The 19,060-nt window shown below is 48.3% G+C and overlaps 1 long non-coding RNA gene across 1 annotated transcript in view; it reads left to right on the top strand.

Annotated features, from left to right (window-relative positions):
* LOC135368054 (uncharacterized) overlaps window positions 1-19,060 on the top strand; it is a 63,167-nt gene that overhangs the window by 28,575 nt on the left and 15,532 nt on the right. Inside the window, exons 2-3 of the long non-coding RNA XR_010414649.1 lie at window positions 1,587-1,657; window positions 5,704-5,796. This is a non-coding gene — a long non-coding RNA (uncharacterized LOC135368054). The remainder of the gene's footprint in view (window positions 1-1,586; window positions 1,658-5,703; window positions 5,797-19,060) is intronic.

The raw sequence follows: 19,060 nt of genomic DNA, 5'->3' as shown, positions 1-19,060 counted from the left end.
GGAATTGAATGGACAGACCCATTCTGCAACACTGCTAGGGAATTTACCAATGCTAATACCCAGGTTGCAGACAACTGCCGGTACTTACATACTACCAATGCTAGAGAGATGATGCTGAACTCACTTGAAGCAGGCTCCGTCATGCTGCTTTGGCTTACACTGTTATTGAAATACAGAATTTTATATTGAGAAAGTGATACATGTGATATGGTGGGTGTTTACACCGCTAAGCTTTATTCGAAAGAAGCACTCGAAGCAGAAACTTTACAGGCGCCTATGTGAGGGACTGTTCATCTTCAATAGGCGCCAGCAAAGAGCGATGGGGACGAAATCCTGTACCTTGTAACATGTTCTGAACATCCCTACAGATACAAACTTAAGGGCGTTACAAGGGCCACCGAGAGAGGAGGCGACGTCTATTCAGTCTCGCTTTGTTTTTTCACTTCGATGTTCCGCTGGCCCGCACTTTTGTCAGTCACTAAAACTGATGGATAATTCTATTTGGAGAGAACCACGACGGGCTACTGCTAACGATATCACTATATACTTACTTTTGTTGCGTTCCAGCCAAAGCCGTGCTATGTGGTGAAATTATGTTTTAGCAGTGTAAGCCTTAGCTGCCTTCGTTTTGGAGCAAAGTCGAGGCGAACTTGCATAATGTCCCTCTGCAAATAAGCATCGTCACCGAAATGTGAGGAACAGACGTGCGGAACGCGACGCTCTTTTTTCACCGTAGGATAACTGCTGTGATTTCCACCTCCCGTTTTCGTTTGGTGTCATTGTCCCCCCAACGGTGAGTTCCGACTTGGACAAATTCGGGCAACCTTAGCGCTTTCCTGTTACTCGTCGTCCTGATACAATCTCCTTTGGGAAGAAGCGTCACAGCAAAACACTTGAAATATGGACGTAGGTGACGAAGTCGATGCAGACGGTCTCGGATACAATGGTCAACGGAGAAGCTCGCGGGACTACTGCCCTCTGATTCGTCCGTCGCGTCATGGTCCAAACCATGTCATAGCGATGCCATTGTTGCTGAAACGCTTGCGGCCGTAGAATCTAGAACCTAACTTTAGCTTTAGAATCTATTTATGAAATAACTAATCAGTTATCGGGACAGAAAATTGGCAAAATAGGGTGTCGGGGGGTGAGCATGATGGTAATAGTTCCACAGCCCTAGATGCGACCGTCCCTTTTAGTAGTTGCAATTTTATTCCATATCGGGCGCTCCGCGTATCGTGCTGCTGAAGAAGTTATTAAACGGTACTTCGACGCTTGATCACGCTCACTCTGCTGCCATTTTCCTCTTTCGGTGTTTTTGTTCTCTCCTTGCTCTGCTGCCGCCGCACGTCCTGCGTCCCTTTCCTTCATGTTCCGTGGATAGAAGGGAAGAGGTCACGTGCAGAGGCACGATACCCCTTTTCTGCGCACCCGCCAAAAGCTGGGACGGGAAGAGCTTGCTCGCGTACGAAACTCGGAGTACGAACATCCCCACTTAACGGTGGGAGTATCAAATTCTTACAAAGTGCTCTCACATAAAAATGGTGACTGTTCTCTTCAATATGTATTAAGTGAAACATTTCTTGCAGCAACAAGTGCATTATTCGACTGGCGATGTATGGGAGATTTTTCCTGCTCAAAATACGATGAGATAATCAGGGTAAGTATGACTCTTCACGTACATTGTGCCATGAGAGAGAATCTTGTCTGTTTTGGACTCCATAATAGGTCCAACCATTGTCAATACTAGTGTGCTGTGCTTCATATTAGAGTGCACGCCTAGGGTTCCACATTAGTAGAGCATGCCTCGCGTAATGATGAGATAGGGAGCATTTTCAGACCCGGAGTCGGCGTTAAAAGCGATGTTACTATCCGTCCGATCCGATCGCAAAATCAATTAGGAGTTTTAATGGTCTATCAGAATATTTTGATGGACCATCAAGCAGACTTGACTGCCCATTAGCAGCTCCTAGTTGTCCATAAAGGCTCCTAGCTGTCCCACAAATGATGTCCTACACTCCTTCACTTGGGCTTAATGACCCACAATAAGGCCTGACAGTACAAGAGGTCCCTCGCGGTCCGACAAAGGGTGCCTAACAGTTCATCAGGTGGGCTTAGTGGGCCAACAAGATAACCCAATGCTCCGTCAGCCAGGCTTGGCGGTCCAACAGATGACGCTTCATAGTAGATCAGTAGACCACAATCGGACATGACAGATGTGAAACAGCTTAAAATGGCTAAGACCGTAAATGAAAAGGAACAGTAAAGAACAAGACTACGAAATTACATAAAAGAATTATAAGAAATGAATTATAATATTATAATTATAAGAAATTATAGGCAATTTTAAGAAATGGATAAGAAACTAGCCGATTTTCTTACAGTATTCAATATGGCAGCACGCACTGTCTTGTCGGACCCATAGACTGCCAACCGTGAGGCTGCTAATGGTTCAGCCGTCTGATTCATTGAGTTTTGGAATATTGCATTGTTGCTTTAGGATTTAGTTGAATATGGTTCGTGACATATGACACCAAAAAAGTGTTGGATTCGTGCTCAGAAACTGGAAGTGGCACCGCGCAAGCGTGTATAGATGATCGAGCATCGCGTAACGCACGGGGACTACAACAGGCCAGGTTGCATTCTTCGTTAAAATAAGCATCCATAAAACGATTGGGAGCTTCATAAATGGACGTCCCTGGTGGTATATCCGCCGGATCTCGAGTGTCGGCAGCTTCAAAAATACTCAGAGTTCTCCAATTCCCTGACAGAATAGAGCAGATGTTGCCAGAGAGAGAAAAAACGCGCCATTACACTGCGGAAGTTCGATTTTCGATGGAACTACAGAACGTCTGAGACCAAACACAGTAAAAGACACAGACGTTGTGTCAAGTCTTGAGTTAATACCCCGAGCAATTCCTCATTTCAATATAGCTTCCGTGAGCGAATGAAAGAAATTTAGAAGCTACTCTCTTCTATTTGACTGAGGCAGGAAACAGGACTCTCGCGTTCAACGAAACTCGGATTGGAACCAATTTATGTATCTTTGCTTTTGTAAGTGACCTCGCTGGTGAGCTTGTATCGTATCGTTCTCAAACCGCCGCGTATATTGACGATTACAAAAAAAAAAGAATAAGAGAAGCAAGAGGAAATAAAATATGCGGTGACAGAAGTTAGAAAAAGGGCTGGAAGGGAAAAGTACCGATTTCTATTAAGACCGTTCTTTTCGTGTTGTGAATCTCTCACCATGCCATTAGACCATCAGGGCATAATAGTCCCATCAGACCATCAAACCACTAGTCTAGTGGAAATGTCCGATAGGCCTATTCACGTGATGGTTCCGTTAGGATCCGCTCTGACGAATTTTCCCTTCCGACAGTTTCGGCACAATGAGATTCTTGCTGTGCTAAATTTTGTTTTCATCATTTAGGCGAAATCACTTTTTAAGAAAGTCTATCAGGAACTTTTATTGTCAGGGATCTCGCAAACCACGCTAAATTTCTACACAAAACAGATACAGACATAAAACTCTCAAGCTCAACTAGGGAATGACACATTTTTGAAGGCCTGAAACGAACCATTGATCCTTGGTGAATTAAAGTTTGTAAGATTTCCAATACATGACAGTCTATGGGAGATGCAACAAAATCGTTTCTCACGGCACCCACGGCGGCAATATCTATGCCAACATGTGTCATTCCCTACAACAACAGTAAAAAATAAAAACAGAAGAAAACGATTCCAATAAATAAATTCGATAAACTTGGAGTAGTTTTCCAGATCCGTGCGAATATAAATAGTGGTTTTGTGGCCTGCTACCATTCCCTGCTTTGTGGCGCCATCACCGGTTTATCTCCATAGGAAAGGGCGCTCTTCCGGTTACCTTTTTCTCCGTGTTCCGTATCTCATTTCTTCGTCGTGGATGCAGAGACCGCGGGGGCTCGTACGTAAGGTTTGGGCTGCGCGCAAGCACCTAGATCCGCTGCTTGGCAAACTTGCTCGCCTCGGGGCCGCTCGCAGGTGCATCGTTTCGGGATGATTTGGTGGAAAGCTCCTTCTCCGGCGTCGGCGATTTGCGTCCACATTTTTTGTGGGGTTTAGTTGAGGAAACTTGTTCAGCGCGAATGATCTGTCCTACTGTCTGAAGTCTGAAACACCAGGAGCTTCTTCTTTCTTGTTATTGCTGCTGTGGTGGAGTCGAAACTGAGCACAAATATTCGGGAATTGCTTGTTTTTCCCAGGCTTAATTGAGCTCGCAATGGCTGGAACGGTCTACTTCGGGTGTACAAAGGGAAATAGAAATGCCAAAGCGAAGTACTGAGCAGAGCGCCGCCAGTTTGCGAATTCAATGCGTCCGCACTCTGGGGCGTCGGAACTTCTTCGCGGCAGCGGGAGGCAAAAGCAAGACTAACCTAACCTTACCAATCTGAGAGCAATACGGTGCATGGTTCTGTTCAAATAAGGCTGTCGTTGAAAAAGCCAGACAGCGGCGGGATTTTTCGACGTGTGTTTGTCTAACCTCAGATTAGTTACTTTCCATCATGGTTCCGCGTTGAGAAGCGTGGCAAATACAAAAATGGCAGCCATAGGTGCGTTTATTAGAAACGGCTCGTCCAAGCATACACGCGGACCTTTCCATTTTGCGGGGGGGGGGGGCGCAGCGTGTTTCTGACCGACAGCGAACGCAAAGTGTGTATGTGTGTGGGAGGGGTGACAAGAACAGGGTTTCCCCGATGCGCTCCTTCATGTTATTCGTGCGTACCGTCGGGGCATCACCGGACCTCACCTCTGGACCTGTAATTTTTCCTTATACCCCGTGAATTTCGAGATCGGGGATTTCCCAACCGCGAATATAGAGGTCCTCCCGAAAACATCAGAAGTTCGATTGAATGCCCGAATACTAGCTCCCTGTGCAGAGGGAGCTAGTAATGAGGAACCCTAGGAATGCAGTGGTTGGTGCTGTACGTATGCTAGCATACATGAAAAGAGCGTGCAGAAATTTTTCTTTTTCCCGCACACCACAGCTGCGGCTACATTACCTTAATTTGTATTTTCTTTGGATACATTCCTGTGTATGATCGTTTGTTAGTGTCTTTAGGAAGTACTCATAGACTTTTTAGAGTCCGTAGTGTATCCTTATTGATGGTTCCGGCATTAAAAAGTGATGACGAGGGCTCTATGGCGACTGAAATGGTTCGTTGCTCATAGGGCGTGCACGAGGTTGAGATTGTCGTTTGCAAAGACTAAATCTATGCACGATCCATGTCGCATATCTTACTCGTTACTTGCGCAATTGCAGGCTCAATATTTCTTGTACGCGTGTCCCGCATTTCTGCTGGGGCTCGCTCGGCACAGTTCGTACTGTTACGAGCCGTTTTTCGGCCGGGTATGAGATAGCGCAGAACGACATTGAGCAAGCGTTCATGCTCGGGGTCTACACATCCGGGATGTTTACACAGTGGCTTTTGGATGCGGCTGGCTGGTGAGATAGGTCGCTTAGCACAGCAGTGAGCATGTAACAGATGTCGCTGTAAAATAAGTTTTTTGTCACTCCTACATCACATGCAGAAACAACATATAGTGGGGATAAAATGTTCTGTATGGGAAGCTGCAACGGCATAAATTGGTTGCGATTCTGACTGCGTGTTATCGTGTACGGAGAGCAAGTATGCCCGATTGTTCGTAACACAGTTTTGTGGTTTGCAGCACGATGGATCCCTGCTTACCTGCTCCCGCAGGTGCGATCCCACCAGTGCGCGTTCATGCTACGAAATCGAGAAGGAAAACGACCGTTGCCTCGTACGTATACTTTCTCTGCGATGTTGTAGTTGTTGCTCAGGGCGTGTGAGCCTAGCATTCACAGTGTGTCTGATTTACGTAGGTAACGCGAGGCGCATTCAGAAAAAAATAGCGTCTTTCTTTTCTCCCTTCTTTCTTTCCTTTTGTTGCAAAGGAAAGAGAACATTTCAACTCTGCAGACTTAAACTAACGTCCTACGCAACGCACTTCATCTAGATCAGGGGAGCCGTAGCGGCGATCCTTGGGCCGCATTCGACGCGCATGAGATTGCCGTGCGGCCCGCGTGGTCCCCGAGCAAAAAATAAATAAAGCTAATGTGTAAATTTATTTTACGTTAATTATGTTATATGTTTTGTAATATGTTATATTAATGTACAAATTAATATAAATGTAATAAATTAGCTAATACAGCTAACTAAACAAAAATATTTGTCCCAACCTTCATAGACTGTAGTGGCGCTTCAATTTGGCTTTGCACTTCTACAGCTTACCCTGCGTTGGTTAGTGGTGACAAACTGTTGTACAGGGAGCACACCAATATTGCCCCAATATTGGCTGCATATATTGGCAAGCCCACATTGTCCGTAGTGCGCCATTTTTTTCTGGTAACGTCAGCAATGAATCTGGGTAATAATAAAGCATTATCCGGTATAATATCTGCTATTAAGGGTATTAATACTTCTGTCGTCCTTTTTTTCTGTCGATATTATGTCGACGTTGCATCAAGTTAAAAAAAAAACAACAACACTGCCGCGTTCTAAAAACAAATGACAGGTGCCGCGCCTGTGTTGTAAAGAATCGGACTGTCCAAAAACATCGTATTGCCAACTGTAGAATGGGACAAGCGCAAGCTTGGCCAAACACATCCCTTGTGTGGTCATCAACATCCCTCACAAACCTTCTTGGGGATTGCACTACTATATATGACTCAGCAACTTCCAACCCACTCATGGAGTACAACAGAGCGAAGCACTTTCGCGACGGTTACGGGACATACGCCACAACAACTTACGCTGCCTGCAGTAACTTGAAAGCACCTAACATTACAGAAGAGACATCTTTTCCTATCAAACATTGTGTTTTTTATTTGACCTGCCGCTTCCGTTGTCGTTAGAGAAACCAGCGACATTTTAGCCCGAATGAAACGTCCGATCCGAGTGCCGCGCATGCGCATTAGTTGTAGGACGCGTGACTTCGCTCAAACGACCACGCTCTCAGTTGGTTCGACCGATTGGCATCGCGAAGCAAGATGGTGGCCATTTGCAGCAAGTGGACCTGTGCGCCGATGCCATTTTGACCGGCGGCGGCGTAGAGCCGGTTTTGCCTCCGGCGTCGGCGGGCGAGGGCGTAAACGCGTCAGTCGTCCACAAGCGTACGCAAACGCTGGTGGCCTGCGAGGTGTACACTGCCTAGACTATAGTCGAAGCCACATCCTAAAAAGGCTCCACTTTTATTTGAAAAAAAAAAAGGACTAACCGTAACACATTTATCACAAACAATAGATCTACTTCGATCACATGTTTACTAGAACAAGCCGTGAAAGCCCGCAATACGTGCGCAGTAACATGGTTGCACACGCGTTGTACCCTCAGAGAGAATTTTTAGAGGGGATAGTTGTCATGCACAAAAATCAACCCGACCAGCGTGAGGAGGAGGGGCAACGGTCCCCTTTCCCCCCTTCGCGGTGCCCATGTGGATCAACCTAATACCATCACGAATGAATGAAAACAACAACAATGATAATGGCAGTATCAGAGCCACAAAGCTCGAGCGTTTTCAACACGTCCCCTTTTGCCAATGTGTTGCATTTATTCAGCAACGGTGTACCAACATACTCACTAATCGAAGGGCTTGTCTCCACCCTTCTCTTTTGCGTTTGTCAGGCACTCCACGCAGAAGAAATCACAGCTAATGTTCCGCTTCTAGTCACCGTCTTGCAAAACTTAGGTGCCACAGTAACGCCACACGCGCTCGTTTTAAATGCATTTGATTTCTTATCAACAGAGAACAACGACACACGCTTCAAAAACGGAGATCCAGTCTCTGATGCCATGATTTCAATACACGCGAGGCCAAGACTGGCAGAAGTGCGCGAAACCACTTTGAGCTTCCCGCTCCCCCCACGGCACCGACCAGAAAACGGAACGCGTGCGGGATATCGGCGCGCCGGGGTGGCGCTAGCGGCGGGCAGAGGTGCAGTAAGTGGAAAGTTGACTCGTTGAGTTGCAGTGCTTACTGCAGTGGGATTGCCAGATATGTTGACTCTTTTGAACGATGTGTATCATCTGTGGGAAGTTAATTGTTGGATGTAACGACATATTGGACGACATAACGGCATTTCACACGCTTCAACGTTGAATTCAATCTTGCCGTATTGATTGGACACTTGGTAGTATTGCCAATACGGGTACGCCACATTTTCTGCATTTTCAGTCAATATGTGGTGCACACAGGCAACACGTGGGCCCTTGTCGGCATTTTCCCTATATTGGCTCAAACTTGGCAATATGGGGCCCATATTGCCGACATTTTCCCCATAATGGTTGGAACTAGCAAACGTTTCAACCAATATGAGGGAAATCCTGGCGAAAATGATCCTATATTGGACCGGTATCACCAATGTCCAGACAATATGGGTACAGTATTGCGTGCTGCCTGGTTAAAATCCGTGTTTAGAGCATCAGACCCTGTACAACACCAGGGGCTCAGGCTTATGCGCGGTGCATTCCGAATCTCTCCAAACCAGAGTTTGTATATAGAATCACATGAACATTCCTTAAATAGCAACTGCTTAAATAGCAGGCGATTTTATCTCGGGGTGGCATATGCACTAAGAGTAAGGAGTTATCCGCAGCACCTAGCACCGACTTATGTTAAAAGCACACGCTTGAGACAACTGTTTATTAACAGGCCTGCAGTACTGCCTCCTCTATCTATGAGAATTGAATGGGATATTGAGCATCACGATTTTTCTTCCTATAGTTCCCCAGTTGTATAGTGTGGTAAGATGGTCCTACCCTCGGAACCGCCGCCAACGTATGATACCACATTGACGAAATACAGCAAACACAAGGCCTCCACAGAAATAATACAACAAGAATTTTATCATTTGAAAGAAAACTTTGGGAATCACACCGAAATTCACACAGTCTTATCTAGGGGTGAAAATCTAGTGCAGGAGTGACATTTGTCATGATTTCTGGCACATGCACGAGGTCACATCGTCCAAACAATATCATTAGCATGCTTAGGTAACACAAATGTATGCATTTTTGTACCGTTTTAAGTTTTGTGTTTACAGCGCTATAAAATAGCGCTCAAAATCTTGAGCTGTTTTTGCGGTTGCTGTTCTCATATACTACCGTGCACAGAGCGCTATCCTGCTGCAGTCACGGGATATCTCGTTGCGACGTCATGCCATGCACCGGTACTACCGTGATTGTTTACTGTACGCGCCGGATATCCGTAGGATGAATGCGGGTGACCCCATCGACGCTTTGATCGCGATAACGAACTATAGTAACCAAACGGCCATGAATTGGAAGATGCACGGGCAGATGAAACTCGTGGCCATTTTCACGTCGTCGTCGCCTTTGCGCCTTCGAGTGATCGGAAGCAAAATAAACAGCAGCTTCCGCGACGTCACTGCTCGAAGATGCTCACGTTTGGTTAACACGAACTCCCCTCTAAATATATCGCTAGAAAAGTTGACCGGGCTCTACATCGGCAAGAGCGATTTTATAGCGCTTCGTAGCAATGCGAGAAAGGTTTTTTCCAATTTTTCTAATTTTCCAGCGCAATGTAGGGAAGCGCTATATGTGGGAACTGGGCTTCAGACCACACCGACTCGACCACGTCACACCACTGAAAACCCTACGCGCAGTCGATCTTGCTGTGTTCCTCACGCTGAGCGGAAAGTAATTCGTGATCATGTCACCCACATACTCTCTAAAGGAATTATTCAGGAGTCCTCGAGTCCTGGAGTCAGGAGGGGTCGTCACCCATTGTTTTGGTCAAAAAGAAAGATGGCAACTGGCGTTTGTGCTTCGATTATCGGAAACTGAATAGTGTCACTGTAAGAGATCAGTACCCTCCCCCTAGGATCGATGACACTTTAGACTGCCTTCATGGAGCGTGTTATTTTTCTTCTATAGATCTCCGTTCCGGCTACTGACATATAGCCGTAGACGAGCCCGACAGAGAAAAAACAGTGCTCGTTACACCAGAGGGCCTGTATGAATTCCGTGTAATGCCCTTCGGGCTGTCTAACGCGCTTGCAACCTTTGAACGTATGATCGAGACGCTACTCCAAAAGTTTTCCGCTGGACCTTTTTCTTATGCTACTTGGATGACGTGCTCGTTTTTCTCGCATCATACAGGAACATATTCACCACCTCAGTGATATTTCCGCGCTCAGCAGGTCTACAACCGAACGCGAAAAAGTGTGAGTTTGCCAGTAAGAAGCTCCTTGTTCTTGGACACCTCGTCGACAGAAAAGGCATTCACCCTGATCCTGACAAAACAAGGGCAGTCAGAACTTTCCTCGTCCGAAATACACCAAAGAGCTTTGTTGGTTCTCGGGCCATTGTTCCTACTTACGTCGCTTCATCAAAGGATATGTGCACATTGCAGCTCCTATGCAGGAAATGCTCCGCAAGCACAAGTCCTTTGCCTGGGATGCTGAGCTCGAAGAGGCCTTTATGGAATTAAAGTATGCCATGACTGCGCCTCCAGTCCTCGGCCACTTTCGGAAGATGAGCCAACAGAAATTCATACAGATGCTAGTGGACATGGTCTTGGTGCAGTCCTATGCTACAATCTTGGAACAGAAAAGCTTCCGTAATCGCCTACGCTAGTCGGTCTCTCCCATCACCAGAGCGCAATTATCCATCACTGAAAAAGAATGCCTTGCTGTCACACGAGTGATATCGAAATTCAGGCCATACCTCTATGGTCGTCCATTTCGTGTAGTCATCGATCACCACCCTTTATGCTGGTTGGCTCGCCTCAAGAGCCCTATCGGTCGACTAGGAAGATGGGTTCTTAAGCTTCAAGAGTATGACTTCACAATAGCGTACAGGTCTGGTACTAAGCACACAGAGCAAAGCTGGGCAAACTCACTCATGAGGGCCCTCATGACTGCCCCTCCCCTCACATCGCGCCTTTTAGGTGAGGGTGAGTGCGGACATGCCCGCGACGACGCCATCCGTGAGTGCACTCATGAAGTTTTACCCTCACGGGGTCTCCTGTGAGTGCACTCATGAGGTTTTGCATCTCACTAGGCCGCGGCAAGGACCACTTTGTTATGCTTTCAGCGCAGCCATCTGAAAAGTTCACATATAAGCATGGCGCAGTTTAAAGGGGTTGTGTGCACGTTTTTAGCAATTTCGTCTATGTCGCGCTGGGAACACGGTGAGGCGTCCTGAGCCGACTGATTACTTGGTGATATAGTTCCACCTACACAGCTACGATTAGGGTGCACGTTAAAGGGCTGGTGTGTACGTATTTAGAATTTCGTCTACGTTGCGCTGGGAACACAGCGAAGCGTCCTAAGCTGACTGATTACTTTGTGATATGGTTCCACCAATACAACTACGGTCAGGGTGCACGTTAAAGGGCTGGTGGGCACATTTTCAGGAGTTTCGTCTATGTCGCGCTGGGAACACAGCGAAGCCTCCTAAGCTGACTAATTACTTGGTGATATGGTTGCACCAACACAACTACCCTCAGGGGGCACGTTAAAGGGCTGGCGTGCACATTTTTAGGAGTTTCGTCTATGTCGCGCTGGGAACACAGCGAAGCCTCCTAAGCTGACTGATTACTTGGTGATATGGTTCCACCAACACAACTACCGTCAGGGTTCACGTTAAAGGGCTGGTGTACACATTTTTAGCAATTTCGTCTGTGTCGCGCAGGGAACACAGCGAAGCGTCCTAAGCTGACTGATTACTTTGTGATATGGTTCCACAAATATAACAAGTGCACCCTGCAATATAAGTGCACCCTGCCGGTAGAGGTGTCGCTAAAACCATATCACCGAGAATCAGTCAGTTCAAGACGCTTCGCTGTGTCCCCATCGTGACATAGAGGAAATTGCTAGAAGCGTACACACAAGCCCTTTAAAGTGCACCCTGCCCGTAGGTGTCTCGCTGAAACCATATCACCAAATAAGCAGTCAGCTCAGGACGCTTCGCTGTGTCCCTATTGCGACATACAGGAAATTGCTAGAAACGTACACACCAGCCCTTTAGAGTGCACCCTGCCCGTAGGTGTCTCGCTGAAACCATATCACCGAGTAAGCAGTCAGTTCAGGACGTTTCGCTGTGTCCCCATCGCGACATAGAGGAAATTGCTAGAAACGTACACTCAAGCCCTTAAAAGTGCACCCTGCCGGTAGGGGTCTCGCTGAAACCATATCACCGAGCAACCAGTCAGTTCAGGACGTTTCGCTGTGTCCCCATCGCGACATAGAGGAAATTGCTAGAAACGTACACTCAAGCCCTTAAAAGTGCACCCTGCCGGTAGGGGTCTCGCTGAAACCATATCACCGAGCAACCAGTCAGTTCAGGACGTTTCGCTGTGTCCCCATCGCGACATAGAGGAAATTGCTAGAAACGTACACTCAAGCCCTTAAAAGTGCACCCTGCCGGTAGGGGTCTCGCTGAAACCATATCACCGAGCAACCAGTCAGTTCAGGACGTTTCGCTGTGTCCCCATCGCGACATAGAGGAAATTGCTAGAAACGTACACTCAAGCCCTTAAAAGTGCACCCTGCCGGTAGGGGTCTCGCTGAAACCATATCACCGAGCAACCAGTCAGTTCAGGACGTTTCGCTGTGTCCCCATCGCGACATAGAGGAAACTGCTAGAAACGTACACTCAAGCCCTTAAAAGTGCACCCTGCCGGTAGGGGTCTCGCTGAAACCATATCACCGAGCAACCAGTCAGTTCAGGACGTTTCGCTGTGTCCCCATCGCGACATAGAGGAAATTGCTAGAAACGTACACTCAAGCCCTTAAAAGTGCACCCTGCCGGTAGGGGTCTCGCTGAAACCATATCACCGAGCAACCAGTCAGTTCAGGACGTTTCGCTGTGTCCCCATCGCGACATAGAGGAAATTGCTAGAAACGTACACTCAAGCCCTTAAAAGTGCACCCTGCCGGTAGGGGTCTCGCTGAAACCATATCACCGAGCAACCAGTCAGTTCAGGACGTTTCGCTGTGTCCCCATCGCGACATAGAGGAAATTGCTAGAAACGTACACTCAAGCCCTTAAAAGTGCACCCTGCCGGTAGGGGTCTCGCTGAAACCATATCACCGAGCAACCAGTCAGTTCAGGACGTTTCGCTGTGTCCCCATCGCGACATAGAGGAAATTGCTAGAAACGTACACTCAAGCCCTTTAAAGTGCACCCTGTTGGTAGGTGTCTCGCTGAAACCATTTCACCCAGTAATCAGTCAGCTCAGGATGCTTAGCTGTGTCCCCATCGCGACGTAGAGGAAATTGCTAGAAACGTACACACCAGTCATTTAAAGAGCACCCTGCCAGTAGGGGTCTCGCTGAAACCATATCACCCAGTAATCAGTCAGCTCAGGATGCTTCGCTGTGTCCCCATCGCGACATAGAGGAAATTGCTAGAAATGTACACACCAGCTCTTTAAAGTGCACCCTCCCGGTAGGGGTCTCGCTGAAACCATATCACCCAGTAATCAGTCAGCTCAGGACACTTCGCTGTGTCCCCATCGCGACATAGAGGAAATTGCTAGAAATGTACACACCAGCTCTTTAAAGTGCACCCTCCCGGTAGGTGCCTCGCTGAAACCATATCACCCAGTAATCAGTCAGCTCAGGACACTTCGCTGTGTCCCCATCGCGACATAGAGGAAATTGCTAGAAATGTACACAAAAGCCCTTTAAAGTGCACCCTCCCGGTAGGTGTCTCGCTGAAACCATTTCACCCAGTAATCAGTCAAATCAGGATGCTTCGCTGTGTCCCCATCGCGACATACAGGAAATTGCTCGAAACGTACACACAAGCTCTTTAAAGGGCACCCTGCCGGTAGGGGTCTCGCTGACACCATATCACCGCGTAATGAGTCAGCTCAGGACACTTCGCTGTGTCCCCATCGCGACATACAGGAAATTGCTCGAAACGTACACACCAGTCCTTTAAAGTGCACCCTGCTGGTAGGTGTCTCGCTGAAACCATTTCATCCAGTAATCAGTCAGCTCACGATGCTTCGCTGTGTCCCCATCGCGACATAGAGGAAATTGCTAGAAACGTACACACCAGTCCTTTAAAGTGCACCCTGCTGGTAGGTGTCTCGCTGAAACCATTTCATCCAGTAATCAGTCAGCTCACGATGCTTCGCTGTGTCCCCATCGCGACATAGAGGAAATTGCTAGAAACGTACACACCAGTCCTTTAAAGTGCACCCTGCTGGTAGGTGTCTCGCTGAAACCATTTCATCCAGTAATCAGTCAGCTCACGATGCTTCGCTGTGTCCCCATCGCGACATAGAGGAAATTGCTAGAAACGTACACACCAGTCCTTTAAAGTGCACCCTGCTGGTAGGTGTCTCGCTGAAACCATTTCATCCAGTAATCAGTCGGCTCAGGAGGCTTAGCTGTGTCCCCATCGCGACATAGAGGAAATTGCTAGAAACGTACACACCAGTCCTTTAAAGTGCACCCTGCTGGTAGGTGTCTCGCTGAAACCATTTCACCCAGTAATCAGTCAGCTCAGGATGCTTAGCTGTGTCCCCATCGCGACGTAGAGGAAATTGTTAGAAACGTACACACCAGTCATTTAAAAAGCACCCTGCCAGTAGGGGTCTCGCTGACACCATATCACCGCGTAATAAGTCAGCTCAGGACACTTCGCTGTGTCCCCATCGCGACATAGAGGAAATTGCTAGAAACGTACACACCAGTCCTTTAAAGTGCACCCTGCTGGTAGGTGTCTCGCTGAAACCATTTCATCCAGTAATCAGTCAGCTCACGATGCTTCGCTGTGTCCCCATCGCGACATAGAGGAAATTGCTAGAAACGTACACACCAGTCCTTTAAAGTGCACCCTGCTGGTAGGTGTCTCGCTGAAACCATTTCATCCAGTAATCAGTCAGCTCAGGAGGCTTAGCTGTGTCCCCATCGCGACATAGAGGAAATTGCTAGAAACGTACACACCAGTCCTTTAAAGTGCACCCTGCTGGTAGGTGTCTCGCTGAAACCATTTCACCCAGTAATCAGTCAGCTCAGGATGCTTAGCTGTGTCCCCATCGCGACGTAGAGGAAATTGTTAGAAACGTACACACCAGTCATTTAAAAAGCACCCTGCCAGTAGGGGTCTCGCTGAAACCATATCACCGCGTAATAAGTCAGCTCAGGACGCTTCGCTGTGTCCCCATCGCGACATAGAGGAAATTGCTAGAAACGTAGACACCAGTCCTTTAAAGTGCACCCTGCTGGTAGGTGTCTCGCTGAAACCATTTCACCCAGTAATCAGTCAGCTCAAGATGCTTCGCTGTGTCCCCATCGCGACATAGAGGAAATTGCTAGAAACGTACACACCAGTCCTTTAAAGTGCACCCTGCTGGTAGGTGTCTCGCTGAAACCATTTCACCCAGTAATGAGTCAGCTCAAGATGCTTCGCTGTGTCCCCATCGCGACATAGAGGAAATTGCTAGAAACGTACACACCAGTCCTTTAAAGTGCACCCTGCTGGTAGGTGCCTCGCTGAAACCATATCACCCAGCAATCAGTCAGCTCAGGATGCTTCGCTGTGTCCCCATCGCGACATAGAGGAAATTGCTAGAAACCTACACTCCAGCCCTTAAAAGTGCACCCTGCCGGTAGGGGTCTCGCTGAAACCATATCACCGAGCAACCGGTCAGTTCAGGACGTTTCGCTGTGTGCCCATCGCGACATAGAGGAAATTGCTAGAAACGTACACTCAAGCCCTTAAAAGTGCACCCTGCCGGTAGGGGTCTCGCTGAAACCATATCACCGAGCAACCAGTCAGTTCAGGACGTTTCGCTGTGTCCCCATCGCGACATAGAGGAAATTGCTAGAAACGTACACTCAAGCCCTTAAAAGTGCACCCTGCCGGTAGGGGTCTCGCTGAAACCATATCACCCAGTAATCAGTCAGCTCAGGATGCTTCGCTGTGTCCCCATCGCAACATAGAGGAAATTGCTAGAAATGTACACACCAGCTCTTTAAAGTGCACCCTCCCGGTAGGTGCCTCGCTGAAACCATATCACCCAGTAATCAGTCAGCTCAGGACACTTCGCTGTGTTCCCAATGCGACATAGAGGAAATTGCTAGAAATGTACACACCAGCTCTTTAAAGTGCACCCTCCCGGTAGGTGCCTCGCTGAAACCATATCACCCAGTAATCAGTCAGCTCAGGACACTTCGCTGTGTCCCCATCGCGACATAGAGGAAATTGCTAGAAATGTACACACAAGCTCTTTAAAGTGCACCCTCCCGGTAGGGGCCTCGCTGAAACCATATAACCGAGTAATCAGTCAGCTCAGGACACTTCGCTGTGTCCCCATCGCGACATAGAGGAAATTGCTAGAAATGTACACACCAGCTCTTTAAAGTGCACACTCCCGGTAGGTGCCTCGCTGAAACCATATCACCCAGTAATCAGTCAGCTCAGGACACTTCGCTGTGTCCCCATCGCGACATAGAGGAAATTGCTAGAAATGTACACAAAAGCCCTTTAAAGTGCACCCTCCCGGTAGGTGTCTCGCTGAAACCATTTCACCCAGTAATCAGTCAAATCAGGATGCTTCGCTGTGTCCCCATCGCGACATACAGGAAATTGCTCGAAACGTACACACAAGCCCTTTAAGGGGCACCCTGCCGGTAGGGGTCTCGCTGACACCATATCACCGCGTAATAAGTCAGCTCAGGACACTTCGCTGTGTCCCGATCGCGACATAGAGGAAATTGCTAGAAATGTACACAAGAGCCCTTTAAAGTGCACCCTCCCGGTAGGGGTCTCGCTGACACCATATCACCGAGTAATCAGTCAGCTCAGGACGCTTCGCTGTGTCCCCATCGCGACATAGAGGAAATTGCTAGAAATGTACACACCAGTCCTTTAAAGTGCACCCTCCCGGTAGGGGTCTCGCTGAAACCATATCACCGAGTAATCAGTCAGCTCAGGACGCTTCGCTGTGTCCCCATCGCGACATAGAGGAAATTGCTAGAAATGTACACACCAGTCCTTTAAAGTGCACCCTCCCGGTAGGGGTCTCGCTGAAACCATATCACCGAGTAATCAGTCAGCTCAGGACGCTTCGCTGTGTCCCCATCGCGACATAGAGGAAATTGCTAGAAATGTACACACCAGTCCTTTAAAGTGCACCCTCCCACTAGGGGTCTCGCTGAAACCATATCACCGAGTAATCAGTCAGCTCAGGACGCTTCGCTGTGTCCCCATCGCGACATAGAGGAAATTGCTAGAAATGTACACACCAGTCCTTTAAAGTGCACCCTCCCGGTAGGGGTCTCGCTGACACCATATCACCGAGTAATCAGTCAGCTCAGGACGCTTCGCTGTGTCCCCATCGCGACATAGAGGAAATTGGTAGAAATGTACACACCAGTCCTTTAAAGTGCACCCTCCCGGTAGGGGTCTCGCTGAAACCATATCACCGAGTAATCAGTCAGCTCAGGACGCTTCGCTGTGTCCCCATCGCGACATAGAGGAAATTGCTAGAAATGTACACACCAGTCCTTTAAAGTGCACCCTCCCGGTAGGGGTCTCGCTGAAACCATATCACCGAGTAATCAGTCAGCTCAGGACGCTTCGCTGTGTCCCCATCGCGACATAGAGGAAATTGCTAGAAATGTACACACCGGTCCTTTAAAGTGCACCCTCCCGGTAGGGGTCTCGCTGAAACCATATCACCGAGTAATCAGTCAGCTCAGGACGCTTCGCTGTGTCCCCATCGCGACATAGAGGAAATTGCTAGAAATGTACACACCAGTCCTTTAAAGTGCACCCTCCCGGTAGGGGTCTCGCTGAAACCATATCACCGAGTAATCAGTCAGCTCAGGACGCTTCGCTGTGTCCCCATCGCGACATAGAGGAAATTGCTAGAAATGTACACACCAGTCGTTTAAAGTGCACCCTCCCGGTAGGGGTCTCGCTGACACCATATCACCGAGTAATCAGTCAGCTCAGGACGCTTCGCTGTGTCCCCATCGCGACATAGAGGAAATTGCTAGAAATGTACACACCAGTCCTTTAAAGTGCACCCTCCCGGTAGGGGTCTCGCTGAAACCATATCACCGAGTAATCAGTCAGCTCAGGACGCTTCGCTGTGTCCCCATCGCGACATAGAGGAAATTGCTAGAAATGTACACACCAGTCCTTTAAAGTGCACCCTCCCGGTAGGGGTCTCGCTGAAACCATATCACCGAGTAATCAGTCAGCTCAGGACGCTTCGCTGTGTCCCCATCGCGACATAGAGGAAATTGCTAGAAATGTACACACCAGTCCTTTAAAGTGCACCCTCCCGGTAGGGGTCTCGCTGAAACCATATCACCGAGTAATCAGTCAGCTCAGGACGCTTCGCTGTGTCCCCATCGCGACATAGAGGAAATTGCTAGAAATGTACACACCAGTCCTTTAAAGTGCACCCTCCCGGTAGGGGTCTCGCTGACACCATATCACCGAGTAATCAGTCAGCTCAGGACGCTTCGCTGTGTCCCCATCGCGACATAGAGGAAATTGCTAGAAATGTACACACCAGTCCTTTAAAGTGCACTCTCCCGGTAGGGGTCTCGCTGAAACCATATCACCGAGTAATCAGTCAGCTCAGGACGCTTCGCTGTGTCCCCATCGCGACATAGAGGAAATTGCTAGAAATGTACACAAGAGCCCTTTAAAGTGCACCCTCCCGGTAGGGGTCTCGCTGACACCATATCACCGAGTAATCAGTCAGCTCAGGACGCTTCGCTGTGTCCCCATCGCGACAAAGAGGAAATTGCTAGAAATGTACACACCAGTCCTTTAAAGTGCACCCTCCCGGTAGGGGTCTCGCTGACACCATATCACCGAGTAATCAGTCAGCTCAGGACGCTTCGCTGTGTCCCCATCGCGACATAGAGGAAATTACTAGAAATGTACACACCAGTCCTTTAAAGTGCACCCTCCCGGTAGGGGTCTCGCTGACACCATATCACCGAGTAATCAGTCAGCTCAGGGCGCTTCGCTGTGTCCCCATCGCGACATAGAGGAAATTG

This window comes from Ornithodoros turicata, chromosome 9 (assembly GCF_037126465.1).
Source record: "Ornithodoros turicata isolate Travis chromosome 9, ASM3712646v1, whole genome shotgun sequence".
NCBI lineage: Eukaryota > Metazoa > Arthropoda > Arachnida > Ixodida > Argasidae > Ornithodoros > Ornithodoros turicata.
The sequence above is the reverse complement of the archived record's forward strand: the minus strand, read 5'-3'. Positions and strand labels throughout refer to the sequence as shown.